At 45.3% G+C, this 21,161-nt stretch overlaps 1 long non-coding RNA gene across 1 annotated transcript; it reads right to left on the reverse strand.

Moving 5' to 3' along the window:
* Window positions 1-719: 719 nt before the first annotated feature.
* LOC142865857 (uncharacterized) lies at window positions 720-17,678 on the reverse strand. Its single transcript, XR_012915947.1, has 4 exons — window positions 17,440-17,678; window positions 11,383-11,473; window positions 2,594-2,610; window positions 720-2,280 (listed from the first exon to the last, which is right to left on the reverse strand). It is a non-coding gene; the product is annotated as an uncharacterized LOC142865857 (long non-coding RNA).
* Between the last annotated feature and the right edge of the window lie 3,483 nt (window positions 17,679-21,161).

A 21,161-nucleotide genomic window follows, 5' to 3' on the forward strand; every position in this document is an offset into this window, starting at 1 on the left:
TTCATATTTTTTAAGAATAAGAGCTGTAAAAACTTTATATTTTAAGACTCAGTATTTTATATATAGCTCCTTTTCTAACTTGGAACCTAACATTCTACCAAAAGTTATGCATCTCAAGCCAGGCTTACCTAGAGTGCTGCTAGAGAGATTCACCAACCCTAACTCCTCTGAGCTGCAAGTTTTACAAGGAGGCCCACACCTTGCAGGGGCCTTGGAGCGTGACGCTGCCTGCAGAGTAGGTTTGTGGTTGTGCACATGCCTGTCCTTTCACCCTGAGGTCTGATTCCCTGTCACCTCCCTGACAGCCTCTCTTTCTAGTCTTCCCCGCCTCTCAGCCTCCCATTGGACCCAGTAACTTCCCACATCAAGCCTTTGTGTTTGCTCTTCCCTCTCTCTTCCCCCAGTTGCCTCTGTGGCTTGCTCTCCCCTCCTGTCTCTGCTCCAACATCACCTTTGCACAGAGGCTCTTCCTTGGTCTTCTTTCCCCAAGTCAGAAAACCATCATCCTGCATTTTAAAATGATAGCTTTTCACTGGTGTATCTATATCAATCTCCTGATTGCTCTGTTGGCAGATACAGTGCCCTCTACTACTTTCGGTCTGCCTGTCTTATCTACTTATTATTCCTCCACTGAAATATAAGCTTTTGTGGGCAGAGATTTTTGTCTGTTATTTTTCACTACTGTATCACCAGTGCCTAGCACATAATTGGTACCAAAATATTATATTCATTTATTTATGTACTCTTCCAACAAATGGGAAAACAGATATTACAAAATACAGTAAGTATTTGTGGAGGGAATGGAGTTTGTCTTCTCTGGGCAGTAGCAGAATCTCGAGGGGTTCATAATGGGTCACTACCCCAGAGTTAACTTCATGCTGCTGAAGACAATCCCAAGTCCTCACCCATTGTTCCCCCAGTGGGTGCCAACAATCTTATGGATGACAAATATCAGTAGGCAGGTGTCAAGGACTCCAAGATCATGATCACCACCTCCAAAGACTCCAGTTCCTGCCTCAAGATGCTTGTGAAGGTCCTGGGTAGTGTTGGCCATTCAGGATGAAGCCCATCCATTCTTTCCTGACTGGTGGGGGGAGGGCGCGTAAGAGCCATGAATTCCTGTACCAGAGCTAACACTGGCGTTCCCTGGGACCCCATGTATGGACCACAGCCAGAGCAGGTTGGCACTCCTGCATGGGCCTGTAGGGCAAATGACATCATGGACCTGCTGGTCCCTCAGGAGCAGAGAGGAATGCCTGGGAGGAGAGCAGGAGGAGAGAAGGACTGTGTCCAAGAGTGAAGAGACAGCCTGAGGGAGACAGTCTAAAGATATTTGTGTCCTGACTCCTAGTGTCCCTTGCATTGTTTTCCCCTCCTCCTCAAAGGACCCCAGCTGCCTTCCCTGCAGGTAGGTACCATGTCTCTCTGCTTAGTGTGCATGGTCTCATCCGCCTGGGCGGGCTGGAGAAGACCACTGCTCATGACTCAGACACCAACACTCCTGGCGGTGCGATGACAGGGTACATAGCCTTGGAGCCTTAAGAAGCCTTGAGACAAAGCCATGCAGCAGCCAAGGAGGAGCCAGGACCAGGGGTTTAGAATAAACTCTTCTGCATCTCACCACCTGCTCTCCACCTCAGAATGAAGCCACGAGGCCACACAGAGTCTTGGACAGGGTTCAGAGTGCCACGCTAGGTGGGTCTGAGAGTGGAGTCACATGGGGTGTCCCCTTGGTGTGTGGGCATCTAGTCAATTGAGGGACGCAGCTTGGGCTTGGTGATCATTTTGGGGACTGACATTACACTTATACCTGGGATTTAGGGTCTTGTCTGTAATCAAGCAGCTTAAGTCCCCAGGCTGGAATTTAGTAATAGTGAAACTCCTACTAACAAAATAGCCCCTTAGTTACAGCAAGGGCACTAGCGATGCAGGCCTGGGACCTCCCTTTGGAATGTTTGGCAGGTCACGCTGAGGCCTCAAGATCACAGTCTGAGGCCGAATGCTTAGAGGAGTGCAGGCGTCTTGGAGATGGGCTCCCACTCAGGCTTGGCCAGGTTGCAGGTGGAGGATGGGATTCAGACTCAGCGCATTTAGAGAAGGGGAGTCACGCCTGCTTGGGGTGGGCGTGGCTCACAAAGAGCCTGGGCCAGGAGGGGGAGAAGAATACATCATCCAAGATGGCCGCGCCCAAGGATAGGCCCCAGTGTGGGGCCTATCTTTCCTGAGGTTTTGGGAGGAAGGATGCAGAACTATGGATGAATCCCAGTGCTGTGAGGAGGCCTGTATGGGTTGAAAGCATCAGTCTACAACCATAAATCCCCAGTGAGCATGCCCGAAGGAGATTGTCAGTTTCCTACACGGACCCTACGGGCATTGTCTCACCAGGTTTAAGAACACAGTAAATTTAGTAACATCTCAATGTCAGACCATACTTTTAGAGGGAAATGATTTTATACCAATATGGGAAACCAAGAAGGTATAAATTTAGAGATATGTATATTTGATTAAATAAAAATGTCAGCATATGGTAAGGCAAAAAATACAATGAAGAAAGTCAACAGGTAAAAATTAGATTGAAAATAAAATGTCTTACCTCGGCACATTACCCGTCTGACATGAAAAAAGAAAAAAAAAGGAAAGAAAAGAAAATGTCTTAAACACATATGCCAGGATAAATGGCTAATGCCTATAATAAACCTGAAAATGAAGTGCAGAAAGATAAAAATTCCATTACGCAAGTGTGAGAAGCATACAGCTAGCCAGTCCATGCCAGAGGACATTTTTATTTTTTATTTTTACTTTTCTTTTGGAGACAGGGTCTCACTCTGTTGCCGGGGCTAGAGTGCCGTGGCATCAGCCTAGCTCACAGCAACCTCAAACTCCTGGGCTCAAGCGATCCTCCTGCCTCAGCCTCCCAGTAGTTGGGACTACAGGCATGCGCCACCATGCCCGGCTAATTTTTTCTCTGTATATTAGTTGGCCAATTAATTTCTTTCTATTTTTAGTAGAGACGGGGTCTCGCTCTTGCTCAGGCTGGTTTCCAACTCCTGACCTTGAGTGATCCTCCTACCTCGGCCTCCCAAAGTGCTAGGATTACAGGCGTGGGCCACCACGCCGGCCACACTTTAGAATGATATGGCAAATCTACACCGAATACCTCATAATTCAACTTTAGCATGTTACCAAACTGATGTTGCCTGTTGCATTTGCAGGAATACTTATGACTTGTTGCAAAGTGTTACTTAAAATAGTAGCTTTATCACAGAGTTTTTGCTGATGCAAGATAAAATCAAAAGAAATGAGAGGGCCAGGTGCGGCGGCGGCTCACGCCTGCCTGTAATCCTAGCACTCCAGGAGGCCGAGGTGGGCGGATTGCTTGAGTTCAGGAGTTCAAAACCAGCCTGAGCAAGAGCGAGACCCCGTCTCTACTATAAATGGAAAGAAATTAATTGGCCAACTAAAAATATATACAAAAAAAAAATTAGCCGGGCATGGTGGCGCATGCCCGTAGTCCCAGCTACTTGGGAGGCTGAGGCAGAAGGATCGCTTGAGCCCAGGAGTTTGAGGCTGCTGTGAGCTAGGCTGACGCCCCGGCACTCACTCTAGCCTGGGCAACAAAGTGAGACTCTGTCTCAAAAAAAAAAAAAAAAGAAATGAGAGCATCTGGATCTGTTAATACTTTTTTTCTTTATTTTTTTTATTTATAAAGAGATAAGGTCTCACTCTTACTCCGGTTGGTCTTGAACTCCTAAGCTCAAGTGATCCTTCTACCTCAGTCTCCCAGAGTGCTAGGATTATAGGCGTTAGCCACTGCACCAGTCCTGGACCTGTCTTTTTAAATCTGTGCAATAAACCTGTCATGTTTTCCTGTTATGGAAGATGCACCATCTATACATACACTCACTAAATTTACCAAATTCAGTCCAACTTCATGACATTTATCTTGAAAGTTGTGGAAGATATCAAGTCCCTGTTCTCTGTATACAAGAGTGCCCAAAGCGAGTAACTCTTCGTAGCAAAGAAAATCTGTTATGACCCGATCTGACTGAAGTATAAAACCTGCGCTGAGTCAGTAGTATCAGCTGATTCATCCAAAGCAATTGAATAATATATATATTTTCCTTTTCAAGTATTGCATGAAGTTGTTCTGTTAAGTTGAAGGCTAATTCATGCTGCTCATCAGTTATGGCTGTCCTTGAAACAGACAGTTGTTTGTACTTTGAAATGTGATTGGGGTCTAAGCAACCTACAACTTTGACAGTGCATTCTTTCACAATTTCTACATCATTGAATGGCTTCCCTTTTTTTCCCCCCGAGTATATAAGCTACTTTATAAGTTGCTTCAGTGGCATTACTTCCAGGTCTTATTGCTGCTTGAAAGATTTCTCTTTGCTTTTGCTTTTCATCATTTAATTTCTGCACTACAATCTTTTGCCCCTGTGCCTCTAACTTAAAATATTGTTGTCCTTACGAGTGTTATAATGCTGATGAGCATTGAATTTCTTTAATGTTGATATTGCAGTATCACAAAGCAAGCAAATCATCTTAGCTTTAGCAGAAATAAGACAATATTGCAATTCCCAATCCTCATTAAAAAATCTGTTCTCTTCCTTCAGCATTCACTTGGTCTTCTTTAACATGATGAGCTGTTAAGCAGACAGAATTCAATAATACTGTTGAGTTGTGCAACTATTCACAAATTTCACTTCAAACAGAAACACAGTGCCCCATTGTCAAAAGCTGATAACAGACTGGAGTACCTGACCCCCATATAAACTCTCCGCTACTCTGGCCAACCAGCCTCTTGCAATAGTGGCACCAGTCAGGCAGGGGAAGTTAGAACTAAATCATGAGCGCAGCAGCTGTCAATTTAGCCCTTATGGCTTACTAATGTTCTAATTGTGTTGGTCAATCTGGGAGGATTATTTTGTTGAAAGTCATTTTATTCTTTGGTATTTTAAAAATAAAATTAAAATATAAAAAACAAACAAACATAAATTAATAAAAATAAAAGGATTTGTTCTATAAATGTTGGATTCAGTCAAAAGGCTGCACTTAAGGACTGAGAAGGCCACAGGTTCCCCACCCCTGACTTAGTTTCTCTGTTTATCAACACCATGGAGCTAATAACAGTATGGGTTTTTTGCAAGAAATAGTATGTATGTAAAGTCCTGCTGCTTGCTTTGTAATAAATGTTCAATAAATATCAGCAATATGCTACAGGAAACAAAAGAGTATTAAAATGGATGTGAATAGGCCAGGCACGGTGGCTCACGCCTGTAATCCTAGCTCTCTGGGAGGCCGAGGCGGGTGGATTGCTCGAGGTCAGGAGTTCGAAACCAGCCTGAGCAAGAGCGAGACCCCGTCTCTACTATAAATAGAAAGAAATTAATTGGCCAACTAATATATATATATTAAAAAAATATTAGCCGGGCATGGTGGTGCATGCCTGTAGTCCCAGCTACTCGGGAGGCTGAGGCAGAAGGATTGCTTGAGCCCAGGAGTTTGAGGTTGCTGTGAGCTAGGCTGAGGCCACGGCACTCACTCTAGCCTGGGCAACAAAGCGAGACTCTGTCTCAAAAAAAAAAAAAAAAAAAAAAAAAAAAAAATGGATGTGAATAAATCAGCATAATAGCATAAATATTATGATACAATTTGGTAGAAGTGTGTGTGTGTAGTGTTTATTGTGGAGTAGTGGGATTTCAGGTAATTAATAATTTTTTCCCTATGTATTTGAATTTCTTAACCTGAGCATCAACCATTTCATTTGTTTTGTTGTAAAATATACCATACATACAGAAGACCATATAAGACATTTATGAACAATTAAAGAAGGATAATACCTGTGTCTTAGAAGTTCTCACTCCAGTCCTCTGTGTATCAGAGCTTGTCTTCTTCCTTGCTCTCCAGAGGTAACATAGGGGCTATTTCAGGTTCAATATCTATTTCCAAACTGTTTTCTAAGTCACTGTACCATTTTGCATTTCTTCCAGCAAGTCTGAGGGATCCAGTTGCTCCCAATCCTCATCAACACTTGGCATTGTCTTTCTAATTTTAGCCATTCTGGTGGGTGTGTGGTGGTATCTTGTGGTTTAATTTTGTATTTCTCTGATAACTAATAATATTGAATACCTTTGGAAAGGTTTATTGGCCATTTGGAAACCCTCTTTTATGAAGTAATTAACAAAGACTTTGGTCGATTTTTCTATTGGATTGTTCTTATTGATTTGTAGTTCTTTATATATTCTTGATATGAGCCTTTGAGATTTATATGTATATATTATATGTATATATTAATATATATCATATAGATTTTTAGTTTTTAGAAGATAAGACAAGAGAATATCTCAATGACTTTGGAACAGATGAAGATTCCTTAAACAGGAACACACACAAATAAGTAAATAAATCAATAAATATTAAAAAGAACAGGCTGGGCATGGTGGCTCATGCCTGTAATCCTAGCACGCTGGGAGGCCGAGATGGGAGGATCACTCAAGGTCAGGAGTTTGCCACCAGCCTGAGCAAGAGCGAGACCTCATCTTTACTAAAAATAGAAATAAATTAATTGGCCAACTAAAAATATATAGAAAAAGTTAGCCGGGCATGGTGGCACATGCCTGTAGTCCCAGCTACTCAGGAGGCTGAGGTAGGAGGATCGCGTGAGTCCAGGACTTTGAGGTCGCTGTAAGCTAGGCTGACACCACCACACTCTAGCCAGAGCAACAGAATGAGACTCTGTCTCAAAAAAAAAAAAAAAAAAAGAACATGCACACATACATACAAATTAACTGCAAAGGAAAATATTGATAATTTTGACTAAATTAACAACTGTCATGCATTAAAAGACATCATTTTGAAAGTATAAAGGCAAGTAACAAGCTGGGGCCAGGTACAGTGGCTCAAGCCTGTAATCCTAGCACTCTGGGAGGCCGAGGCACGTGGATTGCTCGAGGTCAGGAGTTCGAAACCAGCCTAAGCAAGAGCGAGACCCATCTCTACTAAAAATAGAAATAAATTAATTGGCCAACTAAAAATATATAGAAAAAATTAGCCAGGCATGGTGGCGCATGCCTGTAGTCTCAGTTACTCAGGAGGCTGAGGCAGGAGCATTGCCTGAGTCTAGGACTTTGAGGTTACTGTGAGCTAGGCTGACGCCATAGCACTCTAGCCCTGGCAACAGAATGAGACTCTGTATCAAAAAAAAAAAATAAATAAAAAAGAACATGCATACATACATACAAATTATCTGTAAAGGAAAATATTGATAATTTTGGCTAAATTAACAACTGTCATGCATCAAAAGACATAATTTTGAATGTATAAAGGCAAGTAACAAGCTGGGACCCGGCGGTGGCTCATGCCTATAATTCTAGCACTCTGGGAGGCCCAGGTGGGCGGATTGCTCGAGGTCAGCAGTTTGAAACCAGTCTGAGCAAGAGCGAGACCCCGTCTTCACTATAAATAGAAATAAATTAATTGGCCAACTAATACATATAGAAAAAATTAGCCAGGCATGGTGGCACATGCCTGTAGTCCCAGTTACTCGGGAGGCTGAGGCAGCAGGATTGCTTGAGCCCAGGAGATTGAGGTTGCTGTGAGCTAGGCTGATGCCACGGCACTCACTCTAGCCTGGGCAACAAAGTGAGACTCTGTCTCCAAAAACAAAAATAAATAAATAATAGAAAGAACTAGCCGGGCATGGTGGCGCATGCCTGTAGTCCCAGCTACTCGGGAGGCTGAGGCAGCAGGATTGCTTGAGCCCAGGAGTTTGAGGTTGCTGTGAGCTAGGCTAACGCCACGGCACCCACTCTAGCCTGGGCAACAAAGGGAGACTCTGTCTCAGAAAAAAAGTAACAAGCTGGGAGACTGTATTAAAGCATATATATGTTTATTGTATGCTTATATGCTTATTGTATATATATGCTTATTGTAAAGCATATATATGTTTTAAATACTTTATAAGTATACATGCTTTATATATGTATATATATATAATCTCTTATGATTTTTAAAATTTTTATTTTAGCTTTTTGTTTGTTTGTTTTTTAGCAAGAGTAAGATCACTCTGTCATCCAGGCTGGAGTGCAGGGGCCCAATCATAGCTGCTGGGCGGGCTCACATGATCTTCCTGGCTCGGCCTCCAGTGGACCTGGGACTGCAGGTGCACATCCTCACACCCGGCTCTATCTTTCTTTAAAGTTAATAAATGGTGAGGAGGGTGGGATGTGATGCACACATGGAGGGGTTGCCTTAGGAGCAGGGCATCCATCTATGATCTTGTAAAGTGCATATAGGATGGGTTGCTGGAATGTCTGTTCTTATAGTAGATTAAGCACTTATGCTTTTCTTTTTTCTTTTTTTTTTATTTTTGAGACAGAGTCTTGCTCTGTTGCTGGAGCTAGAGTACCGTGGATTGCTCAAGCACTCCTCCTGCCTCATCCTCCTGAGTAGCTAGGATTACAGGCATGCGCCACCATGCCCAGCTGATTTTTTATATATAGGCTTCTAGTTGCCTGGCTAATTTCTTTCTATTTTTAGTAGAAACAGGGTCTTGCTCTTGCACAGGCTGGTCTCAAACTCCTGACCTCGAGCGATCCTCCAGCCTCGGCCTCCCAGAGTGCTAGGATTACAGGCATGAACCACCATGTTTGGCTATCCATTTATTTTAAATATCCCCCACTGATGGACATTTGATTTCATTCCTTCAAGAATTGTAGAGTCCTGCCGGGCGCGGTGGCTCACGCCTGTAATCCTAGCACTCTGGGAGGCTGAGGCGGGCGGATCGTTTGAGCTCAGGAGTTCGAAACCAACCTGAGCAAGAGCGAGACCCCGTCTCTACTATAAATAGAAAGAAATTAATTGGCCAACTAATATATATAGAAAAAATTAGCCGGGCATGGTGGCGCATGCCTGTAGTCCCAGCTACTTGGGAGGCTGAGGCAGGAGGATCGCTCGAGCCCAGGAGTTTGAGGCTGCTGTGAGCTAGGCTGACGCCACGGCACTCACTCTAGCCTGGGCAACAAAGCGAGACTCTGTCTCAAAAAAAAAAAAAAAAAAAGAATTGTAGAGTCCTACCATCCAGCAGACATTGTACTAGACCTTCTGTTTACAGTTATGAAAAAAACAGATGAGTTCTTATAGTGCTCACAGTCTAATGTAGGGAACGCCAATAAACAAGTAAACTAAAAACAAACAAAAAATAAACTTAATAAATGTGTTACATGCTCTTTGTATGGTACACTTTACAATAAAACAAATATATATGTATATATATTCATTTTATGCTTTAAGACAGCAGTGTGTGCTCTTGTTTAAGAAATCTTCAGGCCCGGCGCCGTGGCTCTCGCCTGTAATCCTAGCACTCTGGGAGGCCAAGGCGGGAGGATTGCTAGAGGTCAGGAGTTTGAAACCAGTCTGAGGGAGACCCCGACTCTACTAAAAACAGAAAGAAATTAATTGACCAACTAAAAATGTATATAGAGAAAATTAGCCAGGCATGGTGGCGCATGCCTGTAGTCCCAGCTACTTGGGAGGCTGAGGCAGGAGGATCGCTGAGCCCCGGAGATTGAGGTTGCTGTGAGCTAGGCTGCGTCTACCTGCGACTTAACGAAGTCAGTTAGTTTTTTAAATGCCCAAGGTCTAAAGGTGAGGAGTAACAGAAAACCTACAAGTGGCCCCAGGACACTGGAAAGTAATGTGGATAACCAGGGGGATGTGGAAAACCAATTTTGATACCATGCCTCACTCTGTTCTCTCTGTTTTTTTCTATCTTCTAGGCTTTGTCTGACCTTTTTAATGCTGTCTTCTACTAGGCCCGTCTTGTCTGCATAGAAGCAGCATTCTTCTTTAAGTGCTGTGCACAAACCTCCTTCTTGGAGGAACAATAAATCTAAGCCTCTTCTATTTTGTAACACTACTTTAGAAAGCGAAGCGAGGGATTCTTTGAGATATTTTAGGTCCTGCTGTAGCTCTCGGAGGTCATTATCGATGGCAACAGAGAGCTGCAGGTATTGTTGGTTGGAGGTGACTAGAGAGGCTATGCCTGTTCCAGCTCCTACAGCACCAAGGCCACGAACAACTGCGAGTGTTATGGCCGTGATGGGCTCCCTCCTTTCTCGGGGCATAGTGGTGCCTCGTTCCCAAAATCTGAGCAATTTGTCAGCAGGATGTATAGTGAGTCTGGGGAAGAGCATGACTAACACACAATATTTCTTATGCTCAAGAAACGTTGCAGTGACTACATACGGGGTAAGACCGGAGGAACAAGCAAAATAAGAGGTGTTAGATGCCTGAATATACTGAAAGGTGGAGTCGACAGTAATTGACTGATTACATATTTTTTCTAAGGGTTCGGGGGGAAGCATCCTTGGCCAAGAAGGCAAAGGCCTAGACCTGTGACCTGGCTGAGTGTCAGGCCATTATGGGTCTCTAGGCCCCATCTGAGTCTGCTGGTGTCGTTAGTAAATGACGGCTGACCAAATGTAGTGACGCCTTCATAGAAGGGAGGCCGGGGGGAGTAACACACCCAACACTCCTGATATTCTGAATTGTTGGCCTCTCGAATAGTTTCGACAGAGGAGTTGACTAAGGTGAGGATTAGTTCTGCAGAGGAGGGGGGCCCCTCGGGCAGGGTAGGTTGGTATAGGGAGGTGCTTAGTGGAGGAGGGGACACAGTTGGGGAGGAGGGTAGGCCCCTGGAGGGACCGCGAGGCCATGGTGGGTGTAGGTTGTGGTTAGGGCCTACCGCGGCCATGGGACTTCTGGGGAGGCTCTTAATTAACTTGATTTTAAATGTGAGACCAATGTCTTTTCTAGACATGTAAAGTCTGAGTCCCCATTCAAATCCCCTGAACTGATTCCAAGAAATCTTTTTTCCAGCTTCGGTGAACGAGATTAACAGGGGGTTGCACCACTGCTTGTTACATTGTAGTAAATGAGGGTTTATGTCTAAAGGGTTGTACGTGGCAGGGGTTTTTTTTTGACTGTTATATAGTCCCAGGAGGAGGATGGGTTCCAGTAGGTATCGCCCGTAGTCTCGCAGCCCCAGGAAGCACAAAAGAAGTCAGGGGCATAGCCACATGTATGAGTGAGAAAGCGGTCCCGATGGGCCCCGGGGCAAACATATAAGGGAGTCTTGACTGCAGCAGACCGGCGAGCCTGGGTGTTACACCCTGGAAGGCCAACGCCATCTGGCGTCTCTGGAGTGGGTGGTTGTGTCTGGGGAGCAAAGTGGGTTGGCAAACCCCAATTTGGAGCCCCAAGGGCCAACACACACAGGTCAACTTCTAATGGATTCCATGGTGTAGTGGTGGAGAGGCGAGAGGAGGAATTGGCAATGTCTCCTGCCTCATTGATTACCTGCCATGTATAATTGTATACCTGATGGAGGTTGGCTGTGTCGATGCCTCTAAGTGTGACCAGACCCAGGCACAGGAGGAGCAGCATTTTCTTCTGGACAGTCTTCAGGCGTCTGCGAGAGAGCAGAAGGAGTCTTTTCAGGGGGTTCCCTGGGTGGATTATATAACTTAATTGTTCTTTTTTGCAGCCATCTGGCGTTTCTTGCCTGGGTGTCATAAATACAGGCATGTCCCTTTCCCCATATGAGGACGGGATCAGGCTCTAGCCATTTGCCGGTAAGCGGATCTTTCTATAAGGCCTGTGCATAAGTATCTGTGGTGGATGGGTGCCAAAGGCGGTCAGCGGCCGTTTTACCAGCAGTGTCAAAGGTGAGAAAATTTAAAATGAACAGGGCATGATTAAGCAGGGTTTTGGAATTACCTGTCAAATGGTATAAAATTTTTCCTCCCGATTGTAGTTTGGAGAGTGTATTTTTTAATGTCTGATGAGCTCTCTCTACAATACCTTGGCCCTGAGGGTTGTATGGAATGCCTGTAACATGCTTAATGCCTAGCTGAGCACAAAAACTTTTGAAATTGGAGCTGACATATCCCGGGCCATTGTCAGTCTTAATAACTTTAGGCTGAGGAAGGGAGGTGAGACAGGCTATAATATGACTAATAACGTGGCGGGTGGCTTCGCCTGTTTGTAGGGAAGCAAAGATAAACCCACTGCAAGTGTCCACAGAGACATGTACATATCTAAGCTTTCCAAAAGGGGGGTAATGAGTGACATCCATTTGCCAGAGCTCCCCAGGGATTAGGCCACGAGGGTTAACCCCTAGGTGTGGTTTAGGGAGAAGGGTAAAACAGGCCCTGCATTGGCGGACGATCTCTCTGGCTTGTTCTCTAGTAATGGAGAATTTAAGTCTGAGGGTATGGGCATTGAGATGGTGTAAATCATGAGCTTGGCGTGCAGCACAAACAGGATCAACGGCGATAGTGTGGACGGTGCCTGCAACGTGGGTTGCTTGATCAACAAGATTATTTCCTGCGACTAGAGGCCCGGGAAGGCCAGTGTGGGGATGAATATGGCCTATGAAAAAGCGGGTAGAGCGGGAGTGAATGAGTCTCTGTAGTTGTTGGAACATTTGAGTGGTATTGTTGGAGGGCCGAATATGAGGCACAGTTTCTAAGGTGGCGACAGCATGAGCAACATAAGAGCTATCAGTGTACAAGTTAAATGGTGACTGATCTACGTGTTTGAAGACCGAGACTAAGGCCGCTAGCTCAACGAGTTGAGCAGAGGAGAATTTGGTGGGAAAACTGCGGACTTGGCCACTAATGCTATAGGCCGTGGTGCCTGAGGAGGATCCGTCGGTGAAGACTAAGGCGGCTCCTGGAATGGGGGAGACTCTTGTCTTTTTGGGAAATATTACAGGTGTCCGATAGAGGAACTGAATTAGTTTATCAGGGGGGTAATGATTATCTAGTTTGCCCTGGAAAGACATACAGTTAACTGCCCAGTTATTGTCATTTTGTATTAGCCACTGAATTTGAGAAACATTGTAAGGGAGTATTATGATATCTGGATCTTTTCCAAAGAGTTTAAGGGAGTTTTCTCGCCCCAAGTGAATAATTTTAGCTACTAAATAAGGGTAGGTGGGAAGGACTTTAGGGAGGGAAGCCGATAGGTGAACCCAAAAAAGGGGCTTGCCCTGCCAGAAGAGTCCCGTGGGTGAAAAGGGGGTAGAGAGGACAATGAAGTACAAGGGGGAGTCAGGGGAGAAGTAGCCAATGGCCTGGGCATTTATGGCCTGCTCGACCAAATTAAGCGCTTGTTGCCCTTCTTTAGTTAGGGAGCGTGGAGAGGTTGGATCGGCATTTCCCTGCAGGATGTCAAATAGGGGTTTTAACTGTCCTGTGGTGAGTCTCAAATATGGGGGAAGCCAATTAATGTCGCCTAGAAGGCGCTGAAAATCATTAAGGCATTGAAGAGAGTCTTTTCTTAGTTGTACCTTTTGGGAGAGGACCTTATTGGGGAACAATTCAAAGCCTAGGAACAGGTGAGGGGGGCAGACCTGAATTTTTTTAGGGGACAAGTGGAGGCCTCGAGCTTGTAAGGCCGAGACAACCTGCATGGTAACTTGATGTAAGGTTGCCTCGTTGGCTCCAGCGAAAAGAATGTCATCCATGTAATGAATTATGTATAGCTGAGGATGTTGAATTCTAAAAGAATCAATTGTCTGAGCCACATATTTTTGACAAAGGGTAGGGCTGTTGGCCATGCCTTGAGGTAATACTCACCATTGGAAATGAGGGGAGGGTCCTATACAGTTTACCACCGGGAGACTGAAAGTGAAGCGCTTACAGTCATCTGGGTGCAATGGTATGGAGAAAAAGCAGTCTTTCAGGTCAATGACTATCTTATAGTAGCCTCTGGGGATAGCTACAGGTGAAGGCAAACCAGGCTGGAGTGCCCTCATGGGAACCATTGTTTGGTTAACAGCCCATAAGTCTTGTAGCAGCCGCCATCTGCCAGTCTTTTTTTGAATGACGAAAATGGGGGTATTCCATGGTGAAGTAGAGGGCTCTATGTGTCCGGCAGCTAATTGTTCCTGCACTAACGCTGTAGCTGCGGCTAGTTTGTTAGACGGGAGGGGCCACTGATCGATCCAGACAGGGGAGTCACTTTTCCAAGTGATTTTATCTGCCTGAAGTGCAGGGGGATCAATGGCCCTTACGAAAATGGTCTTTGAACCCTAGTCCTGATCTGTCTGACTTAGGGAGGGTGGTCAAGGGTGCTCTTAGTCCCTGACCCTCCTTACCTAAACCCTGCCCTGGGAGGAATCCCTGTTTAAGCATTTGGCTGGTTATAACCTCACTGGGGCTGCACATAATGACATTCATTTGTGCAAGGATATCACTCCCCCATAAGTTAACAGGTGGGCCTGGGACTACAAAGGGTTGAGTGGTGCCTTTGTTTCCCTCAGGGTCTTCCCATGTTAAAATTTTTGAACTCCGGAGAGTATTTTTAGACTGTCCTATACCTTGTAAGTGCGTAAGGGAGGGCTGCAGTGGCCATGAATTGGGCCAGGTGTCTTGGGCAATGACCGTGGAATCGGCGCCAGAATCAAGAAGGCCTTCGAAAAGTTTACCATCTAATTTTAGCCGCAGGGTGGGCCGTTCCTTGGTGATAGCTTGGACCCAATAGAGATTAGAAGAGCCAGGGCAAGAAGCACCTTGGTTAGAGGCGATGGCTGGGAAGGATGTATTAAGGGGCAAGGGTAATGCCTGAGCTAAGCGCTGTGCCTTAGAGATATACACAGGGCCGGTAAGCGCACTGGCTAAGATGTTAATTTCCCCGGTGAAGTTACTATCTACTATGGAGGGGTGGACTATGAGCCCCGCAAGAGTGGAGGAGGCTCGGCCCAGAATAAAAAAGAACATATTAGCCAGGGGGGCGGGGGGGGGGGGTGTCCAAAGGAGCCAGTGGCAAAATTTGAACACCACCTTCAGGTCTTAATATTGTGTCGGAGGAGGCACACAAGTCCACTCCTGCGCTCCCTGTGGTTGCTCGGAGGAGTCTAAAGTCTGGGGGCTCTCTTGTCAGCTGTTCCCTGAGGCCGACTGAAATTGAATAGGACTGGGGGGGGGCCAGGGCTGGCCCCTCAGGCCATTTCCCGAAAGGGGGGGCAAGGGGTTTCCAAGGTAATCGGTCTTGGAGCGGCATTGATTGGCCCAATGCTTTCCCCTCCTACAGCGAGGACAAAGGGAGGAGGGCTGGGCTGGTCTGCCTGGCGGTTCACTGAGATTAGAGGTAGCGGAGGAGGCGGCTAAGGGGCACTGCCTCGCAAAGTGCCCTGGTTGACGGCACTTAAAGCAGTCCCTCTGTGCCTCGGTCCCTTGGATGGCGGCCCGGATTGCAAGCTGTATGGCCTGTGATACTTTATGGGTGAAGGGGTCAACATTGTTACACATCTGGATCATATCATTAAGGTCTTTGTTTTTAAGTTTGCCCCTGAGGATGGCCCTGCAAGTGCTGTTGGCATTTTTATAGGCCAATTGTTTAATGAGTTTATTATTGCTATCTTCCTGTCCGAGGGTCCTCTCAGCAGATTTTAATAGCCTACCTACAAATTCACTAAAGCCCTCTTGAGCTCCCTGGGTGATTTTTGTCAGGGGAGTGAGAACAGATCCCTTAGAGGGAAGTGTTCGCCAGGCGCCAAAGGCGGCTGCGGCGGTCTGAAACAAAAGCCCAATTGGGAGTCTCCTTTGGCGCTGTTCAGCGGCAAACCTCCCTTGTCCGCTAAGCTTTTCAAGGGTCCAAGATGCGGAATTGGGGTTTTTTAAGTTATTAGCAGCCGTGGTCTGACACCGGTCGAGAAAGTCGGCTTTCCAAGAGAGGAACTTCCCGCGAGAAAGGACCGCCTGTACTAGTTTGATCCATTCTCCGGGGAGCAGGTAGCCGCCCCCTGAGGCTGCCTCTAGGAGGGAGTAGGTAACGGGTGCATTGGGCCCATACGCCCTAACGGCAGAGTTGAGTTCTTTCAAGGTTTTGAATCTTAGTCTGCGAAATTCAGTGGGCTCTGAGTCTGGTGGGTCATCACTTTCACTCTCTCCTTCCTGTTCCTCTGCATCCTCATTATCTGATTCTCGGGGCGGGGGCTGGCTTGAGGAAGGGGGGGTAAGGTCTTTCTGGCTACCAGACCGGGTAACTACTGGGAATGCTAGGGCTTTATGAGAGGATTTTAAGGATATTTTATGTAAGGTGACGCACGACTGGGCAATCTCATGACGGGGCTGGCTAATGAGGACAGAATCTTTAAGCATATCTTGGAGGGAGGACAAGTCTTTGGAAAGCTGGGCAAACTCTTTTTTTTTTTTTTTTTTTTTTTTTTTTTTTTTTTTTGAGACAGAGTCTCGCTTTGTTGCCCGGGCTAGAGTGAGTGCCGTGGCGTCAGCCTAGCTCACAGCAACCTCAAACTCCTGGGCTCGAGTGATCCTTCTGCCTCAGCCTCCCGGGTAGCTGGGACTACAGGCATGCGCCACCATGCCCGGCTAATTTTTTATATATATATATATCAGTTGGCCAATTAATTTCTTTCTATTTATAGTAGAGACGGGGTCTCGCTCAGGCTGGTTTTGAACTCCTGACCTTGAGCAATCCGCCCGCCTCGGCCTCCCAAGAGCTAGGATTACAGGCGTGAGCCACAGCGCCCGGCCGGCAAACTCTTTTTGAAGTTGTAAGACATCTTTTAATTGCATAACCCTTTGACTTAAGTCTTCTTTGGCACGCAAAAGCAAGGGCATTGTAAAGGGAGGCATTAACGAGGGTGCACAAATCTGGGACGCGTAAGGAGGAGGTCTATGGGGTGCTGCAGCAAGAGGCGGCCATTCGGGATTGTGATATCGGGCTGCTTCCTCCTCGAGGGTTGCTTTCTCTGCGGTGTCGAGGGACTCTCGGAGGGGTTGTCTCTTGAATACCGGGTAGTTGAATGCATGAGGGGCTGTACCCTTGGGTAAGGGAGGGTAGAGGGTCTTGGTGTCTGGCCTACTAATCGGGGGCTCGTCCCTAGATGTCTGGAGCTCAGCCCAGGGGTCCTGAGGGGGCATATTGATACAAACTGAGGGGCAAGGGGAACGGGATGTTGGTCCTTTAGGCTCATTAGGGGAAGCTGAACCTTCGGCCGTCTTTAAAGACGTTCTTGAAGCGGATCGCGACACGGGTCGGAGGCAGAATTCTGCTACTGAGAGCAGCTGCTTTTTACTGGGGTCTGAATCTGCCCCCTCAACAATATCTCTAATTAGTCCCCAGTACGAGAAAACAGATGCAGGGATGGCATCTGGGCCCTGATTCAGAAGTAAATTGTTTAAATCTCTGCCTACCTTTTGCCACTTGTGTGGGTGAATTTCGGGTCCACCAACAATAAACCAAGGACAAGTTCGGTCAATGAACACAAAAAACTTTACTAAGTCTTTTTTCTTAACTCTAATTCCTCTCTCTCTGAGTGAGGCCTTAAGGTCCTTGATAAAAATGGCCTCTTTAGACAAGGAATGGCCCATCTCGATGGGATGACAATGTAAAAAATTTACTCACCAGACCGTCGATTCTGTGCGCTGCAGAAGGAAGGTCTCTTCTACGGTGTGCACGACTGAAGAAGATGTCGCAGCGTCATCCGACAAGTGGCCGTACCTCGTGCCCCACGTTGGGCACCACCAACCCGCGGGACCTTTTGTTACTCGTGGGGGTCGAGGGGGACTGTGCCTAAAGAGATGGGCGAGAGAAAGGAACGAGACCAAGCAAAGGGTTGTCAAGGTCTGCTTTACTTAGATCCTTTGTTGGTTTTATAGGCATACAGAGACAAGGAGGGAGGGAGGGGCAGCGGGGTTTAGGGTCAATCAGTCACAGGAGTTGATCAGTCACAGTGTCTGGCAGCAAGCCTGAAATACCTTGCGGTTTTTCTCAGAATGGTCGTTATGCCCTTTTTTGGCAACTCAGGGTATTTCCGGGTTAAGAACTTTAAAGGCCTCGGTTCCTAACAGACAGGAATGAATTAGACTCAGGTCAGGCAAGAGCCACAAAGGTGTTTGCCAGTATAAACAAGTTTCCTATGAGAGGGACAGCTGGTCACAGGTTAGACACTTGGGCATTAGGCTGTCTACCAGGCTAAAGGAATATCCTGTAAAATGCACACTGTAAACATCCACGACCACATCCCTGGAGGCCCGTCAGAGCAGTTTTTGTAGAGAGGGAATCTCACTCTAAAAACTTTTTTATGTAGTTGAATATATATCTTTCCTTTTATTATTTCTAGATTTTGAGTCACTGTTAGGAAAGTTTCCCCAACTCCCAGGTTATAAAGGAATTCACTGCCTTCCTGTGTGTGTGTGTGTGTGTTTTTGAGACAGAGTCTCGCTTGTTGCCCAGGCTAGAGTGAGTGCCGTGGCGTCAGCCTAGCTCACAGCAACCTCAATCTCCCGGGCTCAGCGATCCTACTGCCTCAGCCTCCCGAGTAGCTGGGACTACAGGCATGCGCCACCATGCCCGGCTAATTTTTTGTATATATATATTTTTAGTTGGTCAATTAATTTATTTCTATTTTTGGTAGAGACGGGGTCTCGCTCAGGCTGGTTTCGAACTCCTGACCTTGAGCAATCCGCCCGCCTCGGCCTCCCAAAGTGCTAGGATTACAGGCGTGAGCCACCGCGCCCGGCCTGTGTGTGTGTTTTATTTTCCACATTTAGATCTCTCATCTGTATAGGATTTCTCCTAATGTACAGTACAGGGAATGGGTCTGGTTTAATTTTCTTTTCCATTTTGCTATCTTCTGGTCCTAACACCACTTATTTAACTATATTGATCTTTTTCACTGCTGATTGGATATGACAGCTCTACCATACTGAATTGCCTTATGCATTCAGGTCCGTTCCTGGATTTTCTGTTCAGTTTCCTAGTCTGTGCACTGGTTCCACATGTTTTCATCCCAGAGGCTTTCTAACATTCTTTGCTATCTGAAGGCCCAGTCTGTCCTTGGGGTTCCTCTTTTTCAGGGCTTTCCTGGATACTCTTGCTTGTATATTCTTTCAAATTAACTTTATAATCAACTTGTCTACCTCTAGGAACAAATATCATAGTATTTTTATTAGGATCATGTTAGATTTACAATGAGCCTAAGGACAATGAAATCTTTATGACATTAGTCATTCCTTGCATTTGTTCACGTCTAGTTGTGTATTTTAAGAGTGTTTTATAGTTTTTCCTGTTTTTTTTTCCACCCTGCCGTGCTCCTGTGCAGACATAGTTTTTCCTGTTAAACCTGTGCCTGAGATTTTATTTTGCTTTGTTTTGTTTTATCACTGTTGCATAGGAGTTTTCATAGGAGTTTTCATTTTTATTGTATCTTCTAACTGATTGTGTTTCTATATGAGGCTTATCAGCTTTTTTTTTTCCTGAGACAGAGTCTCACTCTGTTGCCCAGGCTACAGTGCCATGATGTCAGCCTGCTCACAGCAACCTCAAACTCCTGGGCTCAAGCGATCCTTCTGTTTCAGCCTCCCAAGTAGCTGGGACTACAGGCATGTACCACCATGCCTGATTAATTTTTTTCTATATATTTTTAGTTGGCCAATTAATTTTTCTATTTTTAGTAGAGACAGGGTGTCGCTCTTGCTCAGGCTGGTTTCGAACTCCTGACCTCGAGCCATCTGCCTGCCTCGGCCTCCCAGAGTGCTAGGATTACAGGCGTGAGCCACCGCACCCAGCGAATATATGAGGCTTATTGGCTGTTGTGTCTCAATTTATTATTCTGCTGCCCTTTATATAGTAGTAATATTTTTCCATAGATTCTTTGCTTTTCTCAGGTATAATTATATAATCATATCATCTGCACGTAGATTTGGTTTTATCCCTTCCTTTCCAAATCTTATGGCTTTGACTGCTTTTTCTTGCCTAATTGTATTGGCTAATTCCCTTAACAAAAAAGGTTAAATAGAAGAGATAGTGGTTCTGACCTGCTGGCCTTTGGACTAGACACACACGTATGAGTACACAAATACACATGTACAAACATACATATACATATATTATCATGTTGAGGAAAAATTCATCAATTCTTATTTTATTAAATGATTTTAATAAAATCATGAATAAGAATTGGATTTTATCAAATGCATCTACATGGATGATCATATACTTTTTCCTCCATAGATCTATTAAAGTTATGAATTATTTCCTTGATTTTATTAACCTAAAAGATCTTGCATTCGTGGAAGAAACTTTGGTATGTATTACACAGACACACACATATACACACAAACACGGTGTCTTTTTATGTGCAGTGTTGCATTCCGAGGCCAATATTTCACTTAAGGTTTTGTACAGAGAATAACAGTACAATAAACTTTTGTATGTCCATGGTTTAGATTTAATAATTATTGAAGTGTCATCAGGCAAAATTTTCCAGACTGAGCACTGGGGTCATGGGAGGCCCAGAGAAGGAAAGCAACTAGCCTAAGCCCAAGACCATACAGCTGACCAGCTGTGACAGAGCCTCACTTTGAACCTGGGCAGTCTGGCTCCAGAATCTAATTACTACACGAAGCTGCCTCCATACAAATATGGGGAAATATTTACATGATTTAAATTTAAATCATGGATGGATACATTCATGGATGGATACATATATGACACATTATTCTCTGCACTTTTCTTCTGCAAGATTGTACTGATTAACATGGACATTTTGATCTTTTGGACAAAGCAATGTGCAGGGTAGGGCTGTAACATAGATATACTTCATATTCATATTATTTTTATTTTTTTGAGATAGAGTCTCACTCTGTTGCCCAGGTTAGAGTGCCGTGGCGTCAGCATAGCTCACAGCAACCTCAAACTTCTGGGCTCAAGCAATCCTACTGCTTCAGCCTTCCAAGTAACTGGGACTATAAGCATGTGCCACCATGCCCGGCTAATTTTTTCTATATATATTTTTAGTTGGCCAATTAATTTCTTTCTATTTTTAGTAGAGACAGGGTCTTGCCCTTGCTCAGGCTGGTTTCAAACTCTTGACCTTGAGAGATCCTCCCACCTCGGCCTCCCAGAGTGCTAGGATTACAGGCGTGAGCCACAGAGCCTGGCCCTATTTTTTCTATTTTTTAATAGAGACAGGGTCTCCCTCTTGCTCAGGCTGGTCTCAAACTCCTGAGCTCATATGATCTGCCTGCCTCAGCCTCCCAGAGTGCTAGGATTACAGGTATGAGCCACCGCGCCTGGCCCATATTATTATTTTTCAACCAGAGGGTTTTTTTCCCCAAACTATT

Source organism: Microcebus murinus, chromosome X (genome assembly GCF_040939455.1).
Source record: "Microcebus murinus isolate Inina chromosome X, M.murinus_Inina_mat1.0, whole genome shotgun sequence".
NCBI classification, from domain to species: Eukaryota; Metazoa; Chordata; class Mammalia; order Primates; family Cheirogaleidae; genus Microcebus; species Microcebus murinus.